The 24,170-nt window shown below is 43.0% G+C and overlaps 2 long non-coding RNA genes across 2 annotated transcripts; one reads left to right on the top strand and one right to left on the bottom strand.

Annotated features, from left to right (window-relative positions):
- Positions 1-1,251: 1,251 nt before the first annotated feature.
- Positions 1,252-23,545, bottom strand: LOC132658254 (uncharacterized). Its single transcript, XR_009597616.1, has 2 exons — positions 23,421-23,545; positions 1,252-7,272 (listed from the first exon to the last, which is right to left on the bottom strand). It is a non-coding gene; the product is annotated as an uncharacterized LOC132658254 (long non-coding RNA).
- Positions 3,610-9,565, top strand: LOC132658255 (uncharacterized). Its single transcript, XR_009597617.1, has 2 exons — positions 3,610-7,333; positions 8,347-9,565. It is a non-coding gene; the product is annotated as an uncharacterized LOC132658255 (long non-coding RNA).
- Positions 23,546-24,170: the final 625 nt, after the last annotated feature.

Genomic DNA, 24,170 nt, shown 5'->3' with positions numbered 1-24,170 from the left:
TTTGAAATAGCTCAACTAGAATTCCATCATGTCCACTAGCTTTGCTCGTAGTGATGCTTTCTAAGGCCCACTTGGCTTCACATTCCAGGATGTCTGGCTCTAGGTGAGTGATCACACCATCGTGATTATCTGGGTCATGAAGATATTTTTTGTACAGTTCTTCTGTGTATTCTTGCCACCTCTTCTTAATATCTTCTGCTTCTGTTAGGTCCATACCATTTCTGTCCTTTATCGAGCCCATCTTTGCATGAAATATTCCCTTGGTGTCTCCAATTTTCTTGAAGAGATCTCTAGTCTTTCCCATTCTATTGTTTTCCTCTATTCCTTTGCATTGATTGCTGAGGAAGGCTTCTTATCTCTCCTTGCTATTCTTTGCAACTCTGCATTCAGAAACTTATATCTTTCCTTTTCTCCTTTGCTTTTGCCTCTCTTCTTTTTCATAGCTATTTGTAAGGCCTCCCCAGACAGCCATTTTGCTTTTTGCATTTCTTTTCCATGGGGATGGTCTTGATCCCAGTCTCCTGTAGTGTCACTACCTCCATCCATATTTCATCAGGCACTCTGTCTGTGAGATCTAGGCCCTTAAATCTATTTCTCACTTCCACTGTATAATCATAAGGGATTTGATTTAGGTCATACCTGAATGGTCTAGTGGTTTTCCCTACTTTCTTCAATTTAAGTCTGTATTTGGCAATAAGGAGTTCATGATCTGAGCCATAGTCAGCTCCTGGTCTTGTATTTGCTGAATGTATACAGCTTCTCCATCTTTGGCTGCAGAGAATATAATCAGTCTGATTTCGGTGTTGACCATCTGGCGATGTCCATGTGTAGAGTCTTCTCTTGTGTTGTTGGAAGAGGGTATTTGCTATGACCAGTGCATTCTCTTGGCAAAACTATATTTGCCTTTGCTCTGCTTCATTCCATATTCCAAGGCTAAATTTGCCTGTTACCCCAGGTGTTTCTTGACTTCTTACTTTAGCATTCCAGTCCCCTATAATGAAAAGGACATCATGCAAAATGTTGGGCTGGATGAAGCACAAGCTGGAATCAAGATTGCCGGGAGAAATATCAATAACCACAAATATGCCGATGACACTACCCTATGGTAGAAAGTGAAGAGGAACTGAGGAGCTTCTTGACTAAAATGAAAAAGGAGAGTGAAAAAGTTGGCTTAAAGCTCAACATTCAGAAGGCTAAGATCACGGCATCCAGTCCCATAGCTTCATGGCAAATAAATGAGGAAACAATGGAAACATTGACAGATTTTATTTTGGAGGGCTCCAAAATCACTGCAGATGGTGACTGCAGCCATGAAACTGAAAGATGCTTGTTGCTTGGAAGAAAAGCTACAACCAACCTAGACAGCGTATTCAAAAGCAGAAACGTTACTTTGCCAACAAAGGTCTGTGTAGTCACAGCTATGGTTTTTCCAGTAGTCATGTAGGGATGTGAGAGTTGGACTTCATAAAGAAGGCTAAGTACAAGAAAACTGATGCTCTTGAACTGTCATGTTGGAGAAGACTCTTGAGAGTCCCTTGGAATGCAAGGAGATCAAACCAGTCAATCCTACAGGAAATCAACCCTGAATATTCATTAGAAGGAGTGATCCTGAAGCTGAAGCTCCAATACTTTGGCCACCTGATGCGAAGAACTGACTCATTGGAAAAGATCCTGATGCTGGGCAAGATTGAGGGCAGGAGGGGAAGGGGATGACAGAGGATTAGATGGTTGGATGGCATCATCGACTCAAGGGACATGAGTTTGAGCAAGCTCCAGGAGTTGGTGATGGATCAAGAAGCCTGCTGTGCTGCAATCCATGGGGTTGCAAAGAGTTGGATATGACAGAGCGACTGAAGTGAACTTTTGTATTTCTTTGTACATGCCTTTGCTAGGGAAAGTATCTATGAAATTGATCAATTACATGTGACCCACACAAAGTCTCTTAAGTACTAGTTTAGACACCAAGCTATAATCTCTAGTCCATGAAGAGTAATAATCCAACAGTCTTAGCAGATCCATGACATGATAAAAATGCTCACCTTTTCCTGGCAATTACCAGTCTGGGTCAAGATAAGGTAGTTTACTTGCTTATGCTCACTTTCAATGTCTATATGTTTCTTACTGTGACCTGATAACAAGCATTTCACAAAACAGCACTGGCTCACAGAAGACATAAAGTATCATTGGTTTAGATGGACTTGTATTCTGACAACTATCTTGATGCCAGAAAAATAGCAGGATTGAAAAAATAGGCCTTGGAGAGTCCATTTTTAGTAACATGGTTGGCCTGGCTTTAAGGTCTACTTGTCCAGTGAAAGCAAATAAAAATAATAGATTAAGTATAAAAAGCTTCTGTAATTACAGTACCAAGAGAATAAATGTTTAGGCATAATATAAATGTGGGCAATATTTCAGAGGGAGTTGTTTTTACCCTTGGGGCATTAGCCAAATCTGGAACAATCTTCCCTTTGGTTTGCTCAAACTTATGAGCTGTAATAAGAAATGTAACCCAGAGCTTGTTCATGTGGGGACATCCCCTCCTTGAAAATCCAGAAACCAAGATTCATATCCTCAGAGAGGATGTGGAGAATTTGGAAGCATGGAACCTGCTACTGGGAATATAAAATGGTGTTGGAAAATACTCAGCCAAGACAGAGTATTAAAGGCAATATTGTGTCCTGGGGATAATGAAAGCTGTTAATGTCATCCTCAAAGACTTACAGGATGCAAGCATGATGATCACATCATATAGCAGTTAATTCTCCACTGTGGTTCTTGCAGAAACTGGCATGATAATTGCCAGTGATAATGAGACAACTATAACTCTCAGCCTGGCTACTTTCTTTTCATTTCCTACCTTTATGTTTCTACCTACAAAGTTCTCTCTTTTAATTCCAAATAACCTGGAAGTTTGCCCTAGTATTTTTGGAACATAATTTTTATCTAGACATGTGAGGAGTGAGACCCAAAACCCTGGACTTGAATGCTCTATTTATTTTGGTCTCCATTCCTAGCCTTAGTTCTGTGAGAAGCCATGTGGTCAGATGATCCCAAAGTCATCCTGTGCTTGGCAGATCTAAGGTGCGCCCAGTGTTCCTTCCTCTGGTAGCAATACCTCTGTATAATACTCACTTATGGAACATAAGCTGGACTAGTGACTCTCTGGTAACATTTAGGAGATTAATAAACATACATTTTGGGACCAAGGGGAAAAAAGATATGAGGGACCCGTGGTAGCTGTCTCAGGACTGGCTGTGCAGGCCAGGCTGGGGAAGCAGATTCCAGAAGGAGGATGAGTGACCCGCATCCCTTTCCTCCTGAGAAGTTCCTCCTCTAGGTCTCAGCTTCCGCAGGCCCTGCCCTCAGACAGGAGGATGAGGAGGAAGAGAGCACCAGCAGAGATTCTCATCCTGTCTGAAAGGTGAAGGAAACTGTCTGTAAAGAGGACAGGAAGGAAAGTGGAGAGACAAACGCCCCAAACAGATACCTGGTGACCCAAACCTTCCGCTGTCAGACGCCACAGCTGGGAAGGTGAGAAGGGTAACATCTCCAGGCTCCCTGTGCTGCCCCCACCCCAGCCCAGCTCTCCCTTCCTCCAGCTCACAGTAATGTCCCAGGAGCCAAGGGTGACACTGTAAATACATCTGTGCTCATCTCACAACAGACCATTATGAACACACAATCCTGGGAATCCTGTTCTCCCGATACGTATTAATTCACTCTGTGCAGCCGAACACAAATAACACTGGTCTCACAGGAAGGAAGCTGGTGTGTGTCTCCCAGGACAGTGAGGCAGGAGTTCCAGGGCTGCTAGGGGGCCCTGCAGGGCTGCGTGGGCTTCCCTGGGGTCAGACGGTAGAATCCGCCCCCCAATGCAGAAGACTTGGGTTCAGTCCCTGAGTTGGGAAGATCCCCTGGAGAAGGACATGGCAACCCACTCCAGTATTCTTGCCTGGAGAATCCCATGGACAGAGGAGACTGGAGGGCTACAGTCTGTGGGGTTGCAAAGAGTCACACACCACTGAGCGACTAACACCTTAACCTTAGGGCGGCCCTGCAGCACAAGGTTGTCCAGGCATCCAGGTCCCTGTGACCTTTACTCTGTGCTCTCCCTGGGACGTTGCCCTTGTTGGCATGGACCGAGGAACCTAAGACTACGCTCATGGTTTGGGAGCAACCAGGGAAAGCAGGGAAGGAGGAAAAGTTTCTTCCCTTGAAGATCAAAATTCAAAAATTTACATCTGCTTCATCATATTGGTGAGAATTTAACCATGAGGACAAGCAGCCTCAGAGAGTTTGGAGAATGAGTATATTTTAAATCTGGGTGACTTGGTTTAGAAAAATCTCTATTATTATGGACGACGTAGGATTTCTCCTACATGTAAATGTTTAAAATCAGCAGTGGAGAAGCATTATTATCAATATCTTAAACTGAATTAGATTTGTATTTTAAAAATAGAATAGTCTCAGAATATATTGCTAATTGATAACAAAGTTGTAAATAGAATGTATGGAAAATACCATCTTACAAAATGGACTCTCTCTCTAGAATACCATCTAAACTGTAACACTTACCTTGTCCAGGGAGGGAATGTGGAAAGATTCTGGATGGGATGGAGGAGGAAATTCACTTTTCACTGTAACCCTTAGTGTCATATGAACTTTTTAGACTTTATGCATGTATGAGTCAGTTGAAGAAAACCCCACGCTGATTTGCTCATCATTTGTTATGCTATTACTACATGTCAGGCTCTGTACTGGGTCTCAGTGAGTGACTCACCAAGGGATTCACAGCGGGGTGAAATGAGATGTAAATACAACACAGTCTGTAATTAGTTGTTGGGAAACAGCTTCCAGGAGGGAGGGAACTGATGGAGAACCTCCTGTGTGCCAGGAGTGGCGCCCCCTGCTGGGGACATGAAGAAAACTGGGGTCTATGCTCTGCTGACCTAAACCTCTCACCCTGGTGAGGGTCCGTGCCACTCCATGACTTCCCTGGACCCCTGCTAATCTGTGTTGCCCTTGTGTGGGAAGTGAGCTGAGGGTGTAGAGACGACCTTGGCCCACGTGGTCCAAAACTTACTGTGACGCACCTCCCACCCCCGCCTCAGGGGCTGATGTGGGGGTCGGGTGGGCTCTGGAGGGTCGGTGGTGACAAAGCAGGGAGGGCTGAGGCAAACCTTGCTGAGCAGCATCGGCTCCAAAGACCAAGTCGCCAGAACTGACGGTTTGTCTGTAACCAGCCCGATGCCAGGACGGTCCTATAGGCAGCAGGTGACGGGATCCAGCACAGGTAAGCAGGACCAGGACAAGCAGGTGAGACTCTGTGAAACCTTCTCTCCAGGTCAGAGCCTCTTCAGAGACTCTCCTCACTTTTTTCTTCTTCTGTCGTGGGTGCTGGTGGGGGCAAGGGGGAAGTTTCTAACACTCTTATGCTTCAGAGTTTTTAAATCTTGTGATTAGATGAGTTTGATGCCGATTCACTATTTTGGACTTTATTGAGGCTTTCTGTGTTTTAATGTTGTGAATTTTGGACAGTTCCAAACATTCAAACAGAAGCTACATTCTCTCTGTCTCTGGAATAGAATTTGATATATGTCCACGAGGTTTTCCTTAGTAATTATTTAGGTATTTTGTACTGATGCTGATTTTTTACTTTTTGATATGTCATAGCCTAGAGAAAAATCACCCAAAGTTCCCCTTTAGCGATGAGTTTTTGCCCATAGTGTATTCTCACTATGAGAACACAAGAAGAAACGTCAAAATATCATTGCTAAAAGGAAACTATATAAACCTAAGATATATATATGATATTATATATATATTATATATATATTAGGTCTTTCCAGGTGGCACTAGTGGTAAAGAACCCACCTGGCAATGTAGAAGACATAGAGACACAGGGTCGATCCCTGGGTCAGGAAGAGTCCCTGGAGGAGGGCATGTGAACCCACTCCAGCATTCTTGCTTGGAGAATCTCACGGACAGAAAAGCCTGGCAGGCTACTGTCGATAGGGTGGCAAAGAGTTACACGACTGAAGCAACTTTGCATGCACACATATTGCTTTTTATATTTTGATGTTTTTGCCCTGTATGATCTTTAAGGTGAGTTACATCTTAATTGATGATTATAATCTTTACTACCGTAAAATAGCCTCTGTTCATTAATAATTTTTTTTGCCTTGAATCTAATCTTGTTTGATAATAAGATCAAAATCACAGACTTTTTTCATTTTGGATTTAGTTTATATATCTGCCCAGCTATACCTTAAATTTAATGCTTTTAAAATGTATATTTAAAGTTTAATTTTAATTCATCTAGTTCATATCCTCAGGTAACTTCTTTAGAGCCTGTAGTATCAGTAGCATGTTTCAAAGACTTTCAAAGGAGGAAAATGCCTTTCTTTCTTTTTGAATACTGTCTATAAATGACATATCAGTGGGGAGAGAATCCTTGGATCATGACCTTTCTTCAGAACTCTATGTTCTATTCTAGGACTCTGACCTTGAAACCGACCACTTGGAAACCCTCTTGTCCTCTCTGCGTCTCTGGGCTACTGTTAGTGCTTGTGTGTATGTGCAGGCGGTGACGGTGGAAAATCACACCTTCCTCTCAGGGGTTTTCACTGTGACGTCATTACTCTACATGCCCCAGAAGAAGTTCTGGGTTGAAAGGCCAATCAGTCCTGCAATAAAAAACTGGGCAGAAGAATTTTCAGATATATTTCTTTCTTCAGAGAAAGGACTCAGAGAATTCAGTCATAAAGGAGGGGGTTCTGACCCTAGAAACCTTCATTCTTTCTCTATAATGTGTCCTTAGGTGTGAGCGTGGCTGTGACTTCTCAGAGTTCCTAGCTTTTGTGTGTGTCATTCACGCCAGGCAGGGACGCTGGGGAGGGAATCTAAGTCCAAACCACATGATAAGTTTTTCTAAGAATGGAACCTAGACTAAAATAAGAGTCACAGAGGTCTCAAGATTGTTAAAAGATATTTTAGTATCTAACAGTGAGGTAAAAAGAATATTGGGAGAGTATCTCAAAACACTGAAAGTATGAGTGTGGCATTTCCTCAAAAATTAAAAATATAATTACCACATGGTAGCATTCCCACTTTCCAAAGAATTAAAAGCAGAATCTCAAAGAGATCTTCACACTCTCACGTTCATAGCAGCATTATTCCCCGCAGATGGGATGCAGGAACAGCCCACACGCCCAGCGATGGATGATGGAGAAACAGAACGCGGCACATGCAGACACTGGAATACCACCCAACCTGAAAAAGGAAGGAAACTGTGCCACGTCCTCTATCATGGATGAACCTCGAGGACAGTAGGGTAAGTGAGAGGAGCCAGTCACAAAGATACAAGTGATACATGATTCCATGCATATGAGGTCTCTCAAGTAGTCAAATCCATAGGGACAGAAAGTGGTTAGCGGTTGCCAGGTTAGAGAGGAGGGGGAAATGAGGAGCTGCTGTTTAATGGGTATAGAGTTTCAGTTTTAAAAAATGGAAAAGTTCTGGAAATTGATTGCATAGTTATTTAAATATACCTAATTATTAATGATTAACTGACTCATTGGAAAAGACCCTGATGCTGGGGAAGATTGAAGGCAGGAGGAGAATGGGATGAAAGAGGATGAGGTGGTTGGATGACATCACCAACTTGATGGCCATGAGTTTGAGCAAGCTCCGGGAGTTGGTGATGGACAGGGAGGCCTGGTGTGCTGCAGTCCATGGGGTTGCAAGGAGTCAGACACAACAGAGCGACTGAACTGAACATTAACAAACTATACATTTAAAAATAGTAAAGATGGTAAATGTCATGTGGTTTTACCACAATATATATTTCTTTAACAATTTAAAGAATACTGGGAGAATGAATCTCAAAGAGGTATCTGTGAGAATGGAGAGAAACAGTGTGGGTTTGGACTAGAAGTTTCGGACTTAGTTTAACAACAGGTGGTATGCCCAAAGTACTCTATAATGAAGCACCAGGTGGGTTCAGCACTTGCTGGTATATATGCTTACAAGAACCAATTGAGACTGCACAGCTCTGGTGTCTCCTGAATTGCTTTCTCTGATTCACTTGCACTTTCATGGTGCCCTGTCATCATCTAAAGTTACAGGAGCCAATGTAAGAGAACCTGACCCAGAAGCTGTGGTGTTAAAACTGCTTCTTGTTGGGAATTCCCTGGTGGGCCAGTGGGTAGGACTCCATGCTTTCACTGCTATCGGCCTGGGTTCAACGCTGGACTTCCCGCAAGCCAAGCAGTGTGGCTAAAGAAAAAAAAAAAAAAAAAAAAACAAGAAAGAATTGCTCACTATCCTTTTGTTCTTTTCTTCTAGGAAAATTGAATTGATGAGGGATCTGGCATATAAGACAAGTGAGTATCTGCAGGGGATCGTGGCTGAAGTTTGCAGCTTTCCTGTGAAGGTCCATTACTCATAGGTCAGCATTTCTGTTTTAAAGAGAAAGGTCTTAGGAGGCAAGAATATACAATGGAGTAAAGACAATCTCTTTAACAAGTGGTGCTGGGAAAACTGGTCAACCACTTGTAAAAGAATGAAACTAGATCACTTTCTAACACCGCACACAAAAATAAACTCAAAATGGATTAAAGATCTAAATGTAAAACCAGAAACTATAAAACTCCTAGAGGAGAATATAGGCAAAACACTCTCTGACATAAATCACAGCAGGATCTTCTATGATCCACCTCCCAGAATACTGGAAATAAAAGCAAAAATAAACAAATGGGATCTAATTAAAATTAAAAGCTTCTGCACAACAAAGGAAAATATAAGCAAGGTGAAAAGACAGCCTTCTGAATGGGAGAAAAAATATACAAGCAACTTATGCAGCTCAATTCCAGAAAAATAAACGACCAAATCAAAAAATGGGCCAAAGAACTAAATAGACATTTCTCCAAAGAAGACATACGGATGGCTAACAAACACATGAGAAGATGCTCAACATCACTCATTATTAGAGAAATGCAAATCAAAACCACAATGAGGTACCACTTCACACCAGTCAGAATGGCTGCGATCCAAAAATCTGCAAGCAATAAATGCTGGAGAGGGTGTGGAGAAAAGGGAACCCTCCTACACTGTTGGTGGGGATGCAAACTAGTACAGCCACTTTGGAGAACAGTGTGTAGATTCCTTAAAAAATTGCAAATAGAACTACCTTATGACCCAGCAATCCCACTGCTGGGCATACACACCAAGGAAACCAGAATTGAAAGAGACACATGTACCCCAATGTTCATCGAAGCACTGTTTATAATAGCCAGGACATGGAAACAACCTACATGTCCATCAGCAGATGAATGGATAAGGAAGCTGTGGTACATATACACAATTGAGTATTACTCAGCCGTTAAAAAGAATACATTTGAATCAATTCTGATGAGATGGATGAAACTGGAGCCGATTATACAGAGTGAAGTAAGCCAGAAAGAAAAACACCAATACAGTATACTAACACATATATATGGAATTTAGAAAGATGGCAATGATGACCCTGTATGTAAGACAGCAAAAAAGACACAGATGTGTATAACGGACTTTTGGACTCAGAGGGAGAGGGAGAGGGTGGGATGATTTGGGAGAATGGCATTGTAACATGTATACTATCATGTAAGAATCGAATCGCCAGTCTATGTCCGACACAGGATACAGCATGCTTGGGGCTGGTGCACGGTGATGACCCAGAGAGATGTTATGGGGAGGGGAGGTGGGAGGGGGGTTCATGTTTGGGAACGCATGTACACCCGTGGTGGATTCATGTCAATGTATGGCAAAACCAATACAGTATTGTAAAAGTAAAATAAAGTAAAAATAAAAACTTAAAAAAAAAAAGAGAAAGGTCTTCGTTGTGACTAAAGTATCCAATTCTTTATCCTGATTTCAAAACCATAAACCTTTCCCCAGATTTGCTCAGCTGTAGTGATCCCAGTTCTTATCTTTTTTTGCTCTCCTGTCTCATCGCACTGCCTGAGGCCTTGAATTATCTGTGTTCTTTACACTCTCTAGATATGGTTGCTAATAGTCTGAACACAAGGTCAAAAGCAGTCTTTGTCCTGGCCCCCTGAGGAGTCTCCCACCGCTGTCATGAAGGCCCAAGAACCTATGGGACAAATCTCATTTGTATCTTTTGTGAGGCCAAACCTCTGTCTCCTTGTCCCCACAGTGAGGAGCATCCTGAATTCCCAGCCAGCCAATGGCTACCTCTCAGTGTCTCCAAATGGGAAGAGTATGGTGTTCAGTGGCTTGTGGATGAACAAATGCCAGCGTGGTCAGCGACTGGATCCGGAGCCCGGGGTGCTGGGCAGGAAGGGCTTCACATGGGGCAGAGTGTACTGGGAAGTGGAAGTGGACAGGATCTGGTGGGAAGCAGAGGAGGAAGAAGATGCAAGGAGATACAGGGCTGGAAGCAGAGGCTTGTTTGGCACTAATTATCTTGATTTATAGGCATCACTGATGGGTATCATTCTCCTGGATATAGAGAGGAGAATGAGCAGTTGGAGGAGGAATGGTCTCAAGGAAATGGAATATGGCCAAAATTCTGCCTTGGGGGGCTCGCAAGAGAGTCAGTGGTGAGAAGGAGATTTCTCAGCTTCACCCCGAGGAGGGGTCTGGACTCTGCAGCTGTCCTCAGCTGGGGTGTCTATATGCAGCAGCCCGGGGCCCCTTCCAGATCCTGTCCTACTGCCCCCGGCAGATTGGAGTTGCTCTGGATCATGATGGTGGGAAAGTAACCCTTACCAATACCAGAACTCAAGAGTTCATCTATGAATTCTCATCTGCCTTCACTGGGAGAATTTTCTCTTTCCTGTGGCTTAACTCAGGAGGTCCAAACTTACACTGAAACCCTGGGGAAGACCTCCTGGCACAGTCCCAGGTCTTTTTCATTTAGCCTTTGTTCCTTTTCATCGTTCCCAGCTCTCTGCCTCAGCTGGATCATCCCACTAGGTTTCTGAAAGCACTCAGAGGACTAGAGCCTTCCTGCAGAGTAAGGAGTCTCCTGTCCTCGCTGCTTTGTCTCTATAATGAAGACGGTAATAGTTGATCTTCTTTCTCTATGGGGAATGGTTGGAGTGTCTTTAGAGTACTTACTAAAATGTGTGTTAACTATTAATTACTTTTGTTGCCTTTGATTTGGTTTTTCATCTGTTGTTGAGACAAATGTATGAGAATGAGTGACTTTATGCAGGGGACTGCCCGTGAAGGGTCAAGTCTTGGGAGCTGCTCGGCAGGTTATGCAGAGCCTTAGGCATGTTCCTAAGCTCCCTGTCCCGCCACCCTGAAGAATTTCTATAGCCCTTAAGACTCCAGGATATCCAGTTCCTGCAACATGTCCTAGAAGATAGATTATCTTATTACGTACACAATGGTAAGGGTCTGGTGATTGTATCCTGAGATTAAAAACAATCTTGTAGATGTCATAAGTCACGTACTTTACCCTATATATACTGCAGCACAATAAAGAAAGGCATCAGCCATTTTGGTCTGATCCTCTCAACCCCATCTTTTGTCTCTCTCTTATTTTTCTTAGCGGGGACGCTCCGTTCTCTCCCTGTGCAGGTGCGATTCTTGCTTGTGCTGGCCGCGGCAGGTGGCACCCAACGTGGGGCCGTTCGACAGTTTTCCTCGCCACTACTCTTATTAGCTGAAAAGAGTGAGTATATAAGTATACAAGTGATTTAAATTAAGGAGGAGTAGTAAGGTATATAGTTGAGAGTATAAATATGGGACAGACACATAGTCATCAATTGTTTGTACATATGTTATCTGTAATGTTAAAACATCGGGGAATTACTGTTTCCAAACCTAAATTAATCAATTTTCTTTCATTTATTGAGGAAGTTTGCCCTTGGTTCCCCAGAGAAGGCACAGTAAATTTAGAGACATGGAAGAAGGTAGGGGAACAAATTCGGACTCATTATACTTTACATGGCCCTGAAAAAGTCCCTGTTGAAACTTTATCCTTTTGGACATTAATTCGTGATTGCCTGGACTTTGATAATGATGAATTAAAACGTTTAGGAAATTTATTAAAACAGGAAGAAAATCCTCTCCATGTTCCCGATCCGGAACCCAGGTACGCTGTTCCCGAGGGAGTTGAAGGCGACCCTCAGTTTTTTAAATTATCGCGTCCTTCGGATAATGATGATTCACTTTCATCCACAGATGAGGCGGAATTAGACGAAGAAGCTGCTAAATACCATCAAGAAGATTGGGGTTTTTTAGCACAAGAAAAGGGGGCGTCAACATCTAAAGATGAATTGGTTGAATGTTTAAAAAACCTCACTATTGCTTTACAGAACTCAGGAATCAAGTTTCCTAGTAACAATGCCAAATCTCCTTCTGCTCCGCCTCTTCCCCCTGCCTATGCTCCTTCCGTTGTGGCTGGTCTCGATCCCCCTCCAGGGCCTCCTCCACCGTCTGAGGTCATGTCTCCGCTGCAGAGAGCATTGAGACAAGCACAGCGACTTGGTGAGGTTGTCTCTGATTTTTCTTTTGCTTTCCCTGTCTTTGAACATAACAACCAGCGTTTTTATGAAACACTGCCATTTAAACAACTAAAAGAGTTAAAGATTGCTTGCTCACAATACGGTCCTACCGCTCCATTCACCATTGCTATGATAGAAAATTTGGGTACTCAAAATTTACCCCCAAATGATTGGAAGCAGACAGCTAGGGCCTGTCTCTCAGGGGGAGATTATTTACTATGGAAATCTGAATATGTTGAACAGTGTGCTCGTATAGCCGATGTTAATCGGCAACAAGGTATACAGACCTCTTATGAAATGTTGACTGGTGAAGGCCCTTACCAGGCTACTGATACTCAACTTAATTTCTTACCTGGTGCATATGCACAAATATCAAATGCGGCTTGGCAGGCTTGGAAAAAACTTCCTAGCTCCAGTACTAAGACAGAAGATCTTTCAAAAGTCCGACAGGGACCTGATGAGCCTTATCAGGACTTCGTGGCACGGCTCTTAGATACTATAGGTAAGATAATGTCAGATGAAAAGGCTGGGATGGTATTGGCAAAACAGTTGGCTTTTGAAAACGCTAACTCTGCCTGTCAGGCTGCTTTGCGACCTTATCGAAAAAAGGGAGATCTGTCTGATTTTATTCGCATTTGTGCTGACATTGGACCCTCCTACATGCAAGGCATTGCTATGGCAGCAGCATTACAAGGAAAAAGCATAAAAGAGGTACTTTTTCAGCAACAAGCCCGGAACAAGAAAGGACTTAAAAAGTCAGGTAATTCGGGTTGCTTTGTTTGTGGTCAACCTGGCCATCGGGCTGCAGTGTGCCCCCAAAAACAACAAAGCCCTGTTAACACTCCCAATTTGTGCCCACGATGTAAAAAAGGAAAGCATTGGGCCCGAGATTGTCGTTCTAAAACGGATGTTCAAGGTAATCCTCTACCCCCGATTTCGGGAAACTGGGTGAGGGGCCAGCCCCTGGCCCCGAAACAATGTTATGGGGCAACACTGCAGGTTCCAAAAGAACCATTGCAGACCTCTGTCGAGCCACAAGAGGCAGCGCGGGATTGGACCTCTGTGCCACCTCCTACACAGTATTAACTCCCGAGATGGGGGTTCAAACCCTTGCCACAGGAGTGTTTGGGCCTTTACCTCCAGGGACAGCTGGACTGCTTTTGGGGCGCAGCAGTGCGTCTTTAAAGGGAATACTTATTCATCCTGGTGTAATTGACTCTGATTATACAGGAGAGATAAAAATACTAGCCTCCGCTCTTAACAAAATTATTGTAATTAATGCAGGTCAACGTATAGCTCAACTCCTTTTAGTTCCATTAGTTATACAGGGAAAAACAATCAATAGAGACCGTCAAGATAAAGGTTTCGGGTCCTCTGACGCCTATTGGGTGCAAAATGTTACCGAGGCACGACCAGAACTTGAGCTACGCATTAATGGTAAGCTTTTCCGCGGAGTGCTTGATACAGGGGCCGATATTAGCGTTATTTCTGAAAAATATTGGCCTACTACATGGCCTAAACAGATGGCTATTTCCACTCTTCAGGGTATTGGCCAAACTACCAATCCAGAACAAAGTTCGTCCCTTCTTACTTGGAAGGATAAAGATGACCATACAGGCCAATTTAAACCTTATATTCTGCCCCATCTTCCAGTTAATCTATGGGGGCGTGGTATATTAAGCAAAATGGGTGTTTATTTATATAGTCCTTCACCCACCGTAACAGATTTGATGTTAGATCAGGGCTTACTTCCAAACCAAGGTTTAGGTAAACAACATCAAGGCATCATTTTACCCCTTAATTTAAAATCTAATCAAGATCGACAAGGTTTGGGGTGTTTTCCCTAGGGACCTCTGATTCTCCTGTGACACATGCCGATCCTATTGATTGGAAATCTGAGGAACCGGTATGGGTCGATCAGTGGCCCCTGACACAAGAAAAACTTTCTGCCGCACAACAGCTGGTGCAGGAGCAGCTGAGGCTTGGGCATATTGAACCCTCTACCTCTGCGTGGAATTCCCCAATTTTTGTTATTAAAAAGAAGTCTGGAAAATGGAGATTGCTACAAGACCTTCGAAAGGTAAATGAAACGATGATGCATATGGGAGCCCTACAACCTGGGTTGCCCACTCCTTCCGCTATACCTGATAAATCCTATATTATTATTATAGATTTAAAAGATTGTTTTTACACTACTCCTCTTGCACCTCAAGATTGTAAAAGATTTGCCTTTAGTTTGCCCTCTGTTAATTTTAAAGAGCCTATGCAACGCTATCAATGGAGAGTCCTCCCACAAGGAATGACTAATAGCCCTACGCTGTGTCAAAAATTTGTTGCCACAGCATTAGCTCCTGTTCGTCAACGTTTTCCTCAGTTATATTTGGTTCATTATATGGATGATATATTACTAGCTCATGCTGACGAACATCTATTGTATCAAGCTTTTTCTATTCTAAAAAAACAATTAAGTCTTAATGGTCTTGTCATTGCTGATGAAAAAATTCAAACTCACTTTCCCTATAATTATTTGGGTTTCTCCTTATATCCTCGCGTTTATAATACCCAATTAGTAAAATTACAGACTGACCATTTAAAAACTCTAAATGACTTTCAAAAGCTTCTAGGAGACATTAATTGGATACGCCCTTATTTAAAATTACCCACTTATACCTTGCAGCCATTATTTGACATCCTTAAAGGTGACTCTGACCCTGCGTCACCCCGAACACTTTCTTTAGAAGGACGATCAGCCTTACAATCAATAGAAGAAGCTATTAGACAACAACAGATTACTTATTGTGATTACCAACGATCATGGGGTTTGTATATACTTCCTACCCCCCGAGCACCCACAGGGGTTCTCTATCAAGATAAACCTTTGCGATGGATATATCTATCTGCTACTCCAACTAAACATCTGCTCCCTTACTATGAGCTTGTTGCAAAAATTGTAGCAAAGGGACGTCACGAGGCCATCCAGTATTTTGGTATGGAACCCCCCTTCATTTGTGTTCCTTATGCTTTAGAACAGCAAGATTGGCTTTTTCAATTTTCAGATAATTGGTGCATAGCTTTCGCAAATTACCGGGGACGGATTACTCATCATTACCCTTCTGATAAATTGTTACAATTTGCTAGCTCTCATGCCTTTATTTTTCCAAAAATAGTTCGCCGACAACCTATTCCTGAAGCGACACTTATATTTACAGATGGATCTTCTAATGGAACTGCAGCTTTAATTATTAACCATCAAACCTATTATGCACATACCAGTTTCTCTTCTGCTCAGGTCGTGGAATTATTTGCAGTCCATCAAGCATTGCTGACTGTATCCACTTCCTTCAATTTATTTACAGACAGCTCCTATGTAGTCGGTGCCTTACAGATGATTGAAACTGTTCCAATTATCGGCACCACCTCTCCTGAAGTTCTTAACTTATTTACATTGATTCAACAGGTTCTCCACTGTCGCCAACACCCCTGTTTCTTTGGGCATATTCGTGCACATTCCACCCTTCCTGGTGCCCTGGTACAAGGCAATCACACTGCGGACGTTCTTACTAAACAAGTGTTTTTTCAATCAGCTGTTGATGCAGCCCGAAAATCCCATGACTTACATCACCAAAATAGTCATTCTTTACAGTTGCAATTTAAGATTTCCCGTGAAGCTGCACGACAAATCGTTAAATCTTGCTCTACTTGTCCTCAATTCTTTGTTCTCCCTCAATATGGTGTCAACCCTCGAGGTTTACGCCCTAATCACCTCTGGCAAACAGATGTTACTCACATTCCTCAATTTGGGCGTCTTAAATATGTTCATGTCTCTATCGACACTTTTTCCAATTTTCTCATGGCCTCCCTTCACACTGGAGAATCAACTCGTCACTGTATTCAACATTTACTTTTTTGCTTTTCTATTTCAGGAATCCCACACACCCTTAAAACAGATAATGGACCTGGTTATACTAGCCGTTCTTTTCAACGTTTTTGTCTTTCTTTCCAAATTCATCATAAAACAGGAATTCCTTATAATCCGCAGGGACAGGGTATTGTAGAACGAGCCCATCAACGCCTTAAACATCAATTATTAAAACAAAAAAAGGGGAATGAACTGTATAGCCCCTCACCGCATAACGCCTTAAACCATGCTCTTTATGTTTTAAATTTTTTAACTTTAGACGCAGAAGGCAATTCAGCAGCCCAGCGTTTTTGGGGAGAACGATCCTCATGCAAAAAAACCACTTGTACGATGGAAGGATCCACTTACCAATCTGTGGTATGGGCCAGACCCTGTATTAATATGGGGACGGGGGCATGTTTGTGTTTTTCCACAGGATGCCGAAGCGCCGCACTGGATCCCGGAGAGGCTGGTACGCGCGGCGGAGGAACTCCCTGACATATCAAATGCACCGCATGACATTGGGCGAGCCCACGAGTGAGCTGCCTACCCAAAGGCAGATTGAGGCTTTGATGCGATATGCTTGGAATGAGGCTCATGTACAACCTCCGGTGACGCCTACAAATATACTGATCATGTTATTATTATTGTTACAGCGGATAAAAAACGGGGCGGCTGCGGCTTTTTGGGCATACATTCCTGATCCGCCTATGATTCAATCATTAGGATGGGATAGAGAGATAGTACCTGTCTACGTCAACGATACAAGTCTTTTAGGAGGAAAATCAGACATTCACATTTCCCCTCAGCAAGCCAATATCTCTTTTTATGGTCTTACTACACAATATCCTATGTGCTCACTGTGGCGAAGTACAATTGCTGTGGGCGCGGTTCTGACTGTTGTACTTATTGTAATTTGTTTAGCTCCTTGCCTTATTCGTAGCATTGTTAAAGAATTTTTACATATGAGAGTTTTGATACATAAAAACATGTTGCAGCACCGACATCTTATGGAGCTTTTAAAAAATAAAGAGAGGGGAGCTGCGGGGGACTGCCCGTGAAGGGTCAAGTCTTGGGAGCTGCTCGGCAGGTTATGCAGAGCCTTAGGCATGTTCCTAAGCTCCCTGTCCCTCCACCCTGAAGAATTTTTATAGCCCTTAAGACTCCAGGATGTCCAGTTCCTGCAACATGTCCTAGAAGATAGATTATCTTATTATGTACACAATGGTAAGGGTCTGGTGATTGTATCCTGAGATTAAAAACAATCTTGTAGATGTCATAAGTCACGTACTTTACCCTATATATACTGCAGCACAATAAAGAAAGGCATCAGCCATTTTGGTCTGATCCTCTCAACCCCATCTTTTGTCTCTCTTATTTTTCTTAGCGGGGACGCTCCGTTCTCTCCCTGTGCAGGTGTGACTCTTGCTTGTGCTGGCCGCGGCAACTTTACATAGAATTTCAGCCCCTGCCACAAATAGTAACTAATGACAACATCCATACCGATCTTTCTAAACACCTTTTCTGCCCCATAATTTCTCCTGTCATCCTTCTAAGCAGCTGAGGAAACGGGAAACATTTGGCAATTCATACCTGTTCCACATTTGATATGCTATGAGATTTGAGATGTCTGGTGTGCAATTTCCTTTATCTGCCATGTTCTGATAATTTTTGCAATAGGAAGGAGCGAGGGGAAGCCATGTGAGGTTCAGGTGTATGTGAGCTTTTGGAAATCATTTGGTTCTGAAATAAGTTTTGTGTCAGCTGTGTTTTGAGATGGTACAGATACATACTTAGCTTAATATTAAATTAGCAGTCTTACCTATAAGCAGCAGAAAACAAATTTGGCTAATTTTAGAACACAGGAAATTTGTCAAACATCACCGGGGCATGTGGAGTACAAAGAGAGAGGGATACTTGTGCCTGCCAGCTTGCAAATTCTGGAGGCGGGTCCACATGACCCCCAGAGAGCTGGGAGCTGCAGGGAGAGGGGGAGGAGGTGGAAGAGTCAGCAGGACTTGAGAGGATCACAGGGATTGACAGCATATAAATAGAAGACCTGCATAAGTCCAAGCCAATGGAGAGTGGATATGACCTGGTAGGGAGCAGAGGATGAAGAAGTGATTATTATCGATGGGAGTGGAGCCAGAGGTGTGTTTGGCAGTAGCTATCCCAGTGGATTCACAGACCCAACTGATGAGTATAATTCTCCTGGACAGAGAAATGAGAATGGAGAGTTGAAGATAGGCCCCAGTTCTTCACAGAACTAACTCATAAATCAAAATCTGGCATAAGTGCACCAGATTGCCAGAGTATAGGATGCCTGCCTGTGCCCCAGCAACAACAACAAAAGGTGAGGGAAGTATGTTTTCAGCTTCTGTAATAAGACATGGTCTCATCAAGACTCATGTAATCCAGCATTCTCAAGACATGGGAGCAGAGGCGGGGTGCCAAAGAACTTCCTATACTTAAACTCCTGGGCTCAAGATGTGGGGAAATTTGCTCTGATAGCTCAGTTGTATAAGAATGTTTTGTTGAGGGACTTTCTTGGTGGTACAGTGGGTAAGCAACTCCCTGCCAATGCAGGGGACGGGGTTATGATCCCTGATCCGGAAAGAGTCCACATGCTGCAGAGCAGCTGACCCCATGTGCTGCAGCTACTGAAGCGCCTGGGCCCAGAGCCTGTGCTCCGCAACAGGAGAAGCCGTGGCAGGGAGAGGCCAGTGCGCTGCCTCTAGAGAGCAGCCCTCTTGCTCTCTGAAAGCAGAGAAAGCCCACATGTAGCAGTGAAGACCCAGCTGAAAGGGAAAAATTAATTAATTTTTTAAAAAAACCTTTCTCACTGAGGAGAGATTGCTTTCCCCTGCAAGGAGCAAGGCTTTGATGTGCAAACTAACCAATCCAGAGCCCTCCCTCCCCTGTCTGGCCTTTGGACCCCAAGAGGCAATATTCCTCTGCCTCTGTGACCTGGAGGCTACTCTGATGGCTCAGTCAGTAAATAATCCATCTGCAATGTAGCGGGTCATCCCCAATGCAAGAGAACACCTGCAACGCAGGAGCCCCAGGTGTGATCCCTGGAAATGGCCATCCACCCCAGGATTCTTGCCTGGGAAATCCCATGGACAGAGGAGCCTGGCAGGCAACAGACACCAGGGTTGCAAGAGTCAGACATGACTCAGCAACTAACCCACCATCACCACCAATGATCCCAGGGCCAGGAACCAGACACCTAAAGGCCACCTCTAACCCAAAGCCTGCTGAAGTTATTCATACCAGCCAATCCTAATCTCTTTATCCTGCCCTCCCTTGACTTTCCCAAGGAGACCCTCTAAAGGTCCTAGCCTTTATCTTCCTCTCATCTTTGCCAAGCTGACAGATTTTAATTTTTCTTTCCACTTTTCCTTTCATAGTCTCATTTTTCCCATTTATTAATAATAAATTTTTGGTATTTGCATTTCTTCTTTTCCAAATTGTTTTCTTATAATCTTTATTTTTCACTTGCAATGTAAGAATTTTAAAATATTGAATTTAAGGAAGAAGAAAAATCAGCCTCCTGACCCCAGGGAACAGGTATGACACTCACAGCTAGACCTCGGTGTTATGTGAAGCTAGCCTGGTGCTCACAGCCTGGCCATGTAATTCTCTTTGGAATAAACTATTTTATAAAATACCAATATCAAACAAGGATACACTGAAACCATAATAAAGTGACACAAAATAAGACAAGACTATACATCGTTTTGCTTAAGAGCAGAGAACACAGGGTGCAGTGCAGCTCGCAAAGCACTGAACATCCCTTCCTGGGTACCAGGAGTGATGGCTGCTGCTTTACCAATTGCTGCCTTTCCCTTGCTCTAGTCTGCCCTCCTTATAGATAAGACTGATTCGGACCCCCAGTCCTTTAACTGACCATGCTTCCTGGCAATACTCGGTTTAGAGTAAACCTTTCTTTTATCCAAGCAAAGCCAAAATTCCACAATAACACATTCTTTCTTATACTTTCATTCTAAAATGCCCTATGATTTCCCACGATGTATGCCCTCCTTTGCTGTATAAGTTGTAAACACGGTGTGTTCAACTAGGTGTGTACCTGGCGGTCTCTGGCTAAAAACTGTCGACACATGCTAACATTTTGTCTGTCGGATTTTTTACGTGTCTTTGAATTTGATTATGGACATGTGTTTGTATGGTTGCAAGTTTGTAATTGCCATAGAAAGTTTTTTTTTCTTGGTGTATTTTTTTAATCTTTGGGTCAGGCTTAGAAAATTCTTCATTCTACAATTGTGAAAATTCTGTGCATGTTTTCATTTAAGTAGAGATGATGAGGATGGTGTCCAAGGGTGAAAGGAAACAAAAAGCTGAAACTGGGGGCAGGTACCACTTTACACACACTATGGGGAGGAATAACAGGTAAAGAATTCTAAGGTCGTGGAATTACATATTCTGCTTTGTATTTCATAATTATGTAGGACCTACAGTGTATGTTATAATGCAGTATTCAATAAGTACTTTCTTGTGGCTAAGTGAAGACATACGTGCTTGTTTATGTTTACCAGGTTAGCAAAAACAACATCAAGAGTATCAATGTAATATAGAACAAAATTGGTTCCAATGATGGGTGTTTTTGAAAACTGATGAACTTAAAGTTTAGATTATATTTTGGTTAATGTCTGTGCACTCTAGATGTTAAAGAAAATGAAAGCATTAGTCACTCTGTCATATCCATCTCTTTGCAACCCCATGGACTGTATCCTAAGATCCCATGGGCTATAGCCTGAGACCCCATGGGCTGTAGTCTGCCAGGCTCCTCTGTCCTTGGAATTCTCCAGTCAAGATTACTGGAGTGAGTAGCCATTCCCTTCTCCAGGGGATCTTCCCAACCTAGAAATGGAACCCAGGTCTCCTGCATTGCAGGCAGATTAAATTTTCTGGGCCTTCTGTACCTTAAGGTGTCTAAGACCCACATAAATAAATGTATGAAGATAATTTTAGTGTACTTCAATCTACGAGTCATACAATATCTCGGGAGAATGAAAACTGAAACACTTAGATATGTTCTGTGAAATATGGTAGTGACTAGGCACGTGTGTGTGTTAGTTGCTCAGTCGTGTCCCACTCTTTGTGACCCCATGTACTGTAGCCCACCAGGCTCCTCTGTCCTTGGAATTTTCCAGGCAAAATTACTGGAGTGAGTAGCTATTCCCCTCTCCAGGAGATCTTCCCAACCCAGGGATGGAACCCAGGTCTCCCGCACTGTAGGAGGATTGTTTACATTCTGAGCCACCAGGGAAGCCCATTAGCCACACATGGTTATTAAATAAAAATTCAACTGCTCAGTGACTTTAGCCATGTTTCAAGTGCTCAATACTCAGTAGCTAGCACCTACCACATGGAAAGTGCAGACCTAGAACTTTGAGTAAGTAAGTAAGTAAGTCAAGTCACTCAGTCGTGTCTGACTCTTTGTGACCCTGTGGACTGCAGCCCACCAGGCTCCTCAGTCCATGCAGCACTATTATTTTTGCTATTATTGGGCTTCAAATAACGTGCATTAGACCCATTTAAAACCAAAGGGCCAATATTATTTCTCACACAGATAATAATATTTCTGTCTGGAATATGGATCAATATTAAGTGGATACCAACAAATTCATTGTTTAATTTATGTGCAGAGTACATCATGTGAAATGCCGAGCTAGATGAAGCACAAGCTGGAATCAAGATGGCCAAAAGAAATATCAATAACCTCAGATATCCAGATGACAACCACCCTTATAGCAGAAAGCAAAAAGGAACTAAAGGGCCTCTTGATGAAACTGAAAGAGGAGAGTGAAAATGTTGGCTTAAAGCTCAACATTCAGAAAACTAAGATCATGGTATCCAGTCCCATCACTTCATGGCAAATAGATGGGGAAACGGTGGAAACAGTGTCAGACTATTTTCTGGGGCTCCAAAATCACTGCAGATGGTGACTGCAACCATGAAATTAAAAGACACTTGCTCCTTGAAAGAAAAGTTATGACCAACCTAGACAGCATATTGAAAAGCAAAGCCATTACTTTGCCAACAAAGGTCCTTTTACTCAAGGCTATGGTTTTTCCAATAGTCATGTATGGATGTGAGAGTTGGACTAGCTTCTTTTTTTATGGTATTCCATTTTCACCTTGAGAATGAAGAACAGGAAAACTATGATTGTTTACATTTAATTATTTTGGCATAATGAATGGGAGCTTCTCCCTTCTAGAGTATCAACTGACACTATTTTCTGCCGATGATAAAATGTAAGCTCTCATGAGAAAATTAATCTGGACAGCTTCCCAGTAACGACAAACTTTTCTAGTGTCAACTGCAGTGATATTAACAAATGTGATTGTTTGATAATCTTAAATGTTAACACTTTAAAATCTATACAACTTGGTGAAACAATACAACACTTAAAAAAAATAACGCATTAGTACAATTTTCACTCAATGTACAGGACAGACCTTGGATTCCAATGCAACAGATTTGGAAATATTCAGTGATAATTACAGTGTATCACTTAAAAATAACCTTTAAGAAGCTACCATCACTTCGGTGGTTTTAGTGTTGTATCAAATTATCTGAAAACGTTATTTAAGATACTTCCGTTACCTATCTGTGTGAGGCTGGAATTTTTCATATACTCAATCGAAAAGATTAAATACAGAAGCAGATATGCAAAGTCTTCAGTCTTTTAGTGAGACATACAAGAAAAGAATGTAAACTTTTGAAAGAATGTAAAACCTAGAAAGATCACTTCTCACTATACTGTTTTACTTTGAAAATAGTGATTTTTCATCTAAAAAAAGTCCTTTCATGTAATGGGTTATTAATATAATAGTTGAATCAATAGATTTCTGTTTATATTTCTAACATGGTAAATGTTCACAGAAGTAACCCACATAAATGATATTGTCTTTGAGGTCCCAGGTCCTAGGCCCATAGACAGATTCTGAGACCGCGAGTTCTATAAACTGCTGACTTACCCAGCCCCTGGGCCGGGACTCAGGGAGACAGTGTAACAGGGTCCTCCAGGAAGCAGCAGCAGGGTCAGGGCAAAGTCCCAGGTCCCTGAGCAAGGCGATGGGGATCCTAGGCCAGAAGGTGATGTGTGGGGGATGGGGAGGCAAGTGTCGAGTAGGGGGAGGGGTTCCCCATCTCTCTGGAGTTTCACTTTCTCTTTGCTCAAACTGTCGGGTCTTTCCGCCTGAATACTCAAGACGAGTTCTCAGTTCTCACTCCCATTGCTTATCCGGTTTTTAGAAGCCAATCAAAGCCCTTTCTTGATTGTAGGGTCTCTGCCAACCTGCCTGCACTGATTTTCGCCTCGGACTCCAATGGTGGGGGCTTTGGGAGCTCAAGCATACCTCTGCTCTAAGAATCCCTGCCTCTGACCAAAATCTCGGGGAGGGATGCTCTGCAGCGGGGAGGAGCAGGGGACTGCCGCGGGAGGCGCAGGACCCCCAAGAAAGGGGGATTTCCCCACCCTACCCTCACCCTCCGACCTATCTCGGCTCAAAAGAGCCTGCAGTGCTTTTGTTCGTTTTTTTTTTTTTTTCCGAGTTTTGTTCCAGAATCGTCTGATTCTGCGCAGCTGGAGGCCTGGCTCAGCTGCGGCCTGTGGGGCCCTGGGCAGCCTCCCTCTCTGGGACCCCTGACCCCAAAGGCTGGGTCATCCTCGGAGCCAGAGTTAGATTTGAAAGTGGAGGGATCAGGCTGCAGGGATTCAGACATCA

This window comes from Ovis aries, chromosome 20 (genome assembly GCF_016772045.2).
Source record: "Ovis aries strain OAR_USU_Benz2616 breed Rambouillet chromosome 20, ARS-UI_Ramb_v3.0, whole genome shotgun sequence".
Classification (NCBI taxonomy): Eukaryota; Metazoa; Chordata; class Mammalia; order Artiodactyla; family Bovidae; genus Ovis; species Ovis aries.
This window is presented reverse-complemented; position numbering and strand designations above follow the sequence as displayed.